Source organism: Mus caroli, chromosome 9 (genome assembly GCF_900094665.2).
Source record: "Mus caroli chromosome 9, CAROLI_EIJ_v1.1, whole genome shotgun sequence".
Taxonomy (NCBI): Eukaryota; Metazoa; Chordata; class Mammalia; order Rodentia; family Muridae; genus Mus; species Mus caroli.
The window spans coordinates 103,608,836-103,615,693 of NC_034578.1; the positions used below are offsets into that span (position 1 = coordinate 103,608,836).

The 6,858-nt window shown below is 48.0% G+C and overlaps 1 protein-coding gene across 1 annotated transcript in view; it reads right to left on the reverse strand.

Moving 5' to 3' along the window:
* Dag1 (dystroglycan 1) overlaps positions 1-6,229 on the reverse strand; it is a 68,742-nt gene extending 62,513 nt beyond the window's left edge. The window contains exon 1 of the mRNA XM_021171406.2: positions 6,051-6,229. The gene's annotated coding sequence lies outside the window, so the exon portion shown is untranslated. The remainder of the gene's footprint in view (positions 1-6,050) is intronic.
* Between the last annotated feature and the right edge of the window lie 629 nt (positions 6,230-6,858).

Sequence of the window (6,858 nt, forward strand, 5' to 3'; positions counted from 1 at the left end):
AATCCGCCTGCCTCTGCCTCCCAAGTGCTGGGACTAAAGGCGTGCGCCACCACGCCCGGCTGAATGTAAAGTTCGTATACAGTAGGAGCCCCACAGCAAGGGTGAGTGTGGCTTGAATTCATCCCCATTGTGAACACACTGTCCACTACCCTTCGGTGACACATTCCCCTCTCTACCGGCTTCAGGATAAGGCAGTTCCCTCAAGGTCAGTTTGGGTGGCTGTTACCCAAATACTGGACCTGTATCCTTGAGCATCAGACTAAACACCAGATTAGGTCTAGACTTAGCCAAATAAATTAGCCTCATCCAAATTCTCCTAAAGTGTGTATGACGCCTCTCTCCCTCCCAGAGCTGGCCTGAGACCTAGGCCTAAGTACCCCTCTTGAGAACACCAGTCTCAGAGATATTGATAGGTCATACAGCATTTACTAATTCTAATATTCAGGCTGGTCTGTATGTCCTTGGAACACTGAAAACTGTGGACCTCGAATAAGTAAGTAAATAGACTTTCCGCTAGGCTGTGTGCTGACAGGGACAGGGAAGGCTGGCTTCCAGAAGTCTCGTTTCCGTGGTCTGGGGAGTCTCCAGCATTTGAGTTGAATGAGAAGGACTCCTTCAGACATCTGTTTCTCTGGTGGTTGTTTCTGCCTGCCCATTCCCACCCTGCCTCCAATATAGGGTCTCTCTATAATTGTCCTGCCTCTGCTGGAATTCTGGAGCTGTTTTGGGACTACAGCCACATGCTAGCATACATGGCTCCCTTTAGTCATCTCTGTGTGTTAATCTATCTATGTCCATGTTATGATAGGCCTGCATGTTTGTATGGGTATGTGCATTTGTATATGTACTCAAACACACTGGTGAGTTGAGAGACCAGATATAATCCCAGTACATGAGAGGTGAAGGAGATCAGGAGTTCAAGGCCAGCAGCTTCAAGTACACACCAAGCTTGAGGCCAGCTTGGGTTAAACAAGAAACTGTCAAAAGAAAAGAAAAGAAAAGAAAAGGAGAGGAGAGGAGAGGAGAGGAGAGGAGAGGAGAGGAGGAGAGGAGAGGAGAGCCACAAAGCCAATGAATGTTATCTCCAGCACTGTTGGGGGAGAGGAGGAGGACTTTAACCCATCATGAGCCTTCCAGTATATCCATGTAAGGACACATTGTATAATTGTATAAGTTACTGTTCTGAACCATTTGGCCACCTCAGCATCAAGTGACTGCATGCGTGGCCCGTGACCCTATTTCAGTGTGGTCACTGAAAATAACAGAAGACCATGTCTGAGTCAAGGGCCTGGCCAGGGTGAAACATCCATTCATGTACTGTTCAATCCAAACTTTTTTTTTTTTTAAAGATAAGATCAGGTTTCTTGTAGAACTCTTGTAACAGAGGCTGGTTCTGAACTGATCCTTCAGCCTCCATCTTCTAAGTGCCAGAACCACAAACATGTGCTTTATTTCTTTGATTGGTTGGTTGGTTGTGGATCTCTCTATGTAGCCTTGCCAGCTCAGAACTCACTGCATAGCTCAAGCTTGCCTAAAGGTCCTAAGCTCTCCTCCTTCTGCTTCCTGAGTACTGGGTTTACAGCTAACCTAACACACCCAGAGATGCGTGCCTATTTGTTGAGTTTCTTGTATACCAGAAACACTACAATTGAAACCCTGCCCTATAGCGCCTGAATCCTAACATAGGATAGGAAATAAGTAAGTACACAAGGCATGGTGGTGCATGCATTTAATCCCAGCATTTAAAAAGCAGAGACAGATAGATCTCTGTTAGTTCAAAGCTAGCCTAGTCTACAAAGCAAGTTCCAGGCCAGCCTAGGCTACACAATAAGGAGATCCTGTCTCATAAGTAAATGAATTAACAAACAGTAAATATAAATTTAGTACTCAAGTAGTGACAGAGGATGGGAGGTCAGTAAATGGCCGGGTTAGCTATGTGAGATCATTAGGGAAACGATCTTATTTGTGTGTTTGTTTAATTTTTTTAAATCTAAATAGCTCTATAATCCTTTTCCTTTCCTACTTCCAACTCTTCCCTCCCTCTCAAATTCCTGGCCTTCCTCTCTCTCTTTCTTTCTTTCTTTCTTTCTTTCTTTCTTTCTTTCTTTCTTTCTTTCTTCCTTTCTTTCTTTCTCTCTTTCTTTCTTTCTTTCTTTCATTTCTTTCTATTATTTTTTATTTTAAATTATTTTTATTTCATGTGCATTGGTGTTTTGCCTGTATGTTTGCCTGTGTGAGGGTGTCAGTTCACCGGGCTCTGGAGTTACAAACAGTTGTAATTTGTCATATGGTTGCTGCTGGGAATTGAACCCAGTTCCTCCACAAGAGTAGCCACTGCGCTTAACTGCAGAGCCCCTTCAGTCCCCTGGCCTCTTATGCTTTCCTTTTTTCTTTCTTTTTACATGTAAGTATAAATCCATAAACGTATAACTGCAACGTGTTGAGTCCGGTTAATATTGCTTATATGTACATGATTTCAGGACCTACCACTTGATATTGAATAGCCAGTTAGAAGGCTCATCTCTGGGGACAGGTAATCCTTTCCCTTCCTCAGCTGTCTTTAGCTGACTGTAGTCTTGTCTAGTGATGGGAAGGCATCTGTTGGAAGGCAGAGAGCCTGCACAAGGTGAAAGAGAACATCCTGGAGTAATTTCGGGAAAGGGTGTAACCAACGTATGGAATGGCCACAGCCACAGGCAGGTCAAAGGTCTCTTAGTGGCGTCTGGGCCAGAAGATAGCTCGGCAGGTAAAGGCACTTGTCACCAAAATGGACAACCTGACTTCAATCCTAAGGAGCTACCCTACAGGGCAGAAGGCAGAATCAATTCTAGCAAGTTGTCCTCTGACCTACACACACACACACACACACAAAGAGAGAGAGAAGAAAGGAAGAAAAGAAGGAAGAAAGAAAGGAAGACAGACAGAAAGAAAGAAAGAAAAGAGAGAGGGAGAGAAAAAGAGAGAGAGGGAGAGAGACAGAAAGAAAAAGAAAGAAAGAAAGAAAGAAAGAAAGAAAGAAAGAAAGAAAGAAAGAAAGGAAGAAAGAAAGAAAGAAGGGGCAAGAGCAATTGAAGGAAAAACAAGCTCTGAGGCTCTGAGGGGACCTTTAACCTTTAACCAGGCTGAGGCTTGCCAGGTGGATAGAAGGATTGCAGAGCAAGGGGCACCAGGAGGGAAAGCCGCCTTCAGGGTTCCTGAAAGGAATGTGGTGAGACGAGGGGGCAGCATCTGGCCCCCGGCCAGCCCCCACCCCCAGGTCAAAAGACAGGTGAGAAAACACAGGGGGGAGGAAGGACAGCAGGCTGAGTAGGGGCAAAGAAGCTGGTCATGTGGAGGTGGGGCATCAGGCATCTTGGGAGTCAAGTCAGAACAAGCATTTAGAGAGAAAGGCATCACTTTCCCTGACTCTACCTTCTTTGGAATGTGGAGTGTCTGCTCCCAGGCTTCCAGCCCTTGGGGGAGAAAAATTGAGAGGGAAGGGGCATCCCTGCTGTAGGAGGAAGGGCTCTTCTGGACTTGGGCAACTCCTGGTATGCACAGCTTCAGGGGAGATCTGAAGCTCTGGTCCATAAGGGCGCCAGAGAAAGGAGCCTGCTTACCTAGGGTTGCCAAGTCTGTCTTTGCACACTTAGTTTATGTGTCTGGTTCCTGAGCCTCCCGTGTATACCCACTGGCTGTGCTGGATCCTTTTCTAATTAGATGGGTCCAGGGCGTTCACTGGGCAATCTCAGGAGTCAGGGAAAGAATGAGGAACAGTGTGAAGGCTGCTTTGAGATGGCCTCCAGAACATTCTTCACTAAACTGCCCCAGGGCTGCTGACAAACACAGACAGAGAGGAGCCCCTCCGGATGAGTGTAGGGCCACCTGGCTGCAGGAAGCCTTCCACATCTCCTTCTGCCGCCAGAGGCTCTCTGCTTACTTAAGGCTGGTGGCATGCAAAGGTCTCTGCAGCAGCTGCTACTACCCCTACCCAAACTGGACCAAAGTCCTGGCTAGGTTCCTGTGAATAAATGTGATTCCCAGAGAATCAGGGAATGTGCTACATCAATTAGATAGGGTCCTTTGGGCTGGACAGGCCAAGGAACCCCAGGGAATAGGAAGGCTTTGAGAGGGAAGGATCAGGCCCAAGACAGGCCCATAAAGTAAGAAAGAGAGAGATCCCACTTGAAACCAGGACTCCAGGTTGTGGGAGATGGGGCATGGTGGTAACTCTCCACAGAAGTGGTGCCAAGTCCCCGTGGGCATACAAAGATCCATTCATGGTAGACGAAGGGGTTTTCCAGAAAAGGTGAAAAGAATGGTTTCGTCACCTCCGAGCCCTAGGCGTTTGAGGGTTCATGGCAGCTGGTCCAAAACATGAAGACATGGGACAATAGAGAAGCCTGCTTCCAAAGGAATGTCCTGGGCCCCAGCACCAGGACCTCACAGCTGCATCTCTCACATTGGAAGGGTACCAGAGAGAAAGGCTGGCCTCAGCTGCCCCCTGGGCCACTTGGTAAGGCACTGAAGCCATAGCATTACAGGTAACAACAAAATGGGGATTCACTGGCCACCTTGCCACGCCTACAGCCACCGAACCAAACCCACTTCCAATAAAAGTCCTTACGTTCACATGAGGCAAAAATCTCAGGAAGCCCGAGGCCCACTTTTACAGCCAGTGGGTATGCACGGGAGGACCAGGGACCAGACACCAAAAACTAAGTGTGCAAAGACAGACTTGGCAACCATGGGTAAGCAAACTCCGTTCTCTGGCACCCCTACGGTCCAGAGCTTCTTAAGGGCTCTTGGAATCTCAAGGTCTGTTTGCTTCCCATTTGAGGAGGACCAAGGCGTAGTAGTCAATAAACCAGGAGAAGAGTCTGGGAGAGGGGGAAATGGACCCCAGGAGGTGATCAAGAGAGACTCTGAGGGGGGTTCTGGGAAGGCAGTGCCTCCAAAAATGCTTGTCTTTGGGAAAGCCCTTGGAATAGAGAAAAAAATAACCTGGTTTTCTTCCTAGGTCCCCACTCCTGACCTCAGCTTTTCCTCCCTGAGGGATTCCAGCTGCATTTGAATAGGGACCCCTGCAGGTCTTTTTTCCTTTCCTTTTCTTCTTTAAGGTTTTGTTTGTTTGTTTGTGTTTGTTTTTGTTTTTTTTGAGACAGGGTTTCTCTGTATAGCCCTGGCTGTCCTGGAACTCACTCTGTAGACCAGGCTGGCCTCAGAAATCCGCCTGCCTCTGCCTCCCAAGTGCTGGGATTAAAGGCGTGCACCACCATGCCCGGCTCCTTCTTTAAGTTTTTATTACCATATATTAATTGTACATAATAATGGGTTTCATCCTGACATTTTCAGACATGTACATAATATATTTCGGTATTCACTTCAAATTACCTTCTGATTCCTCCCAAGTAGTTCCCATACTTCCAGTGTTTGTGTGCCAATGACTTTAGTGAGAGTTAATTTTTTTTTTAGTTGCTGCTTCCTCTTCCTCCTCCTCCTCTTCCTCCTCCTCTTTTTCTTCCATACTTATTGCCATCCATTGAGACAGGATCTACATTATACAGGTAGGGGCTAGCAATCCTGAAACTCATCATGTAGACCAGGGTGGCCTGGAATTTACAGCAATTTTCCGGCCTCTGCCTTCCCTTCAATTACAAGCATGCCCACCAAGCAAGGCTCCAGACCTGTGGTATGTAGAACTTTCCACACATTTTTTTTCCCAAGGTCTCTCCAGTCCCCCGTCCCCTCCTTCCCACTAGTTCTTTCCCATACTCTACAGCAGAAGGGCAGTCACCTGTTACTGCCCACCCCCTCCCCCTTCAGTGCAGCTGTTCCTGAACAGCTGGATCTTTGTGGGGCATTGCCCCCAGCTGGGCTGCGGAAGGCTTCCTCTTCCACGCCTTGGTCTCTGCTGGCCTACCAATGGCTCCTCCTTTCATATGTCCTTGGCCCCGAAATCTGGTGACCCTGGCATCTATGAGCTACTGTGGGGCAGCTGTGGGATGCCTGCACCCTTGCCAGGAGCAACAGCTGCGACTGCTCCCAGCCTCCACAAGACCCAAGGTTACCTGGCTCTTATCAGCATGGGAGTGAGGTGTCTTCCTGTGGCCAAGTCTTCCTTCTGATGATTTCTCACGTAGAAGTACAATGGCCCCCCAGAGGGGAAAGGCTTCAGGGTTCTGTCCTGCACTGGTCTCTGCTTTCAGTAACCTGCTAATCCAATCCCAATGTGGTAATAAGAGTGACCTTCCAAACTCAAATCTACCCATGATCCTTCTCTGCTCAGGGTTCTCCCTGACCTCCAGGTGACAGAGGACAACACCCAAAGCACACATCAGAGGACAAGCCCCGCCCCCTCCCTTAGCCCCATCCTGCCTGCCTGGTCACTTTCCCTTTCCTCTTAACTTTCCCTTAGTGCCCCCACCTCCTCCTTTTCTATCTTCCCGAATGCCCAATCTACTCTTCTCTCAACACCTAGACCAGGCTCCTTGTGCTTTCCTTTGCATACCACTCAAGCCACATGGCTCCTCAGACACCCCAGTCACGAGGGACCTCTAAGTTTCTGCAAACATGCCAAGCATTTGCCAGCTTCCCTCAAGCCTTCCCACATGCTGACCCTTCTACCCACGACATTCTTTGCCACTTGACCTATCTCACTCTCAGCTCGTTCCTTGTCTCTGCTTTTGGCCCGTCCCTGCTCCGGACACCTACGTAGCACGTTGTATGGCTCTCTGTGGTTTAAAAGGTTCGTTTCTAAAGCAGACTGGAGAGCTCCAGTCTGTTTGTTCTCTGCCTATCTTGTGAACCTCTAGTGCCTAGAGGTGGGTCTACCCCTTAGGAGTTCTCTTTGTGTTTGTTTGTTTTTTTTTTTTTTTT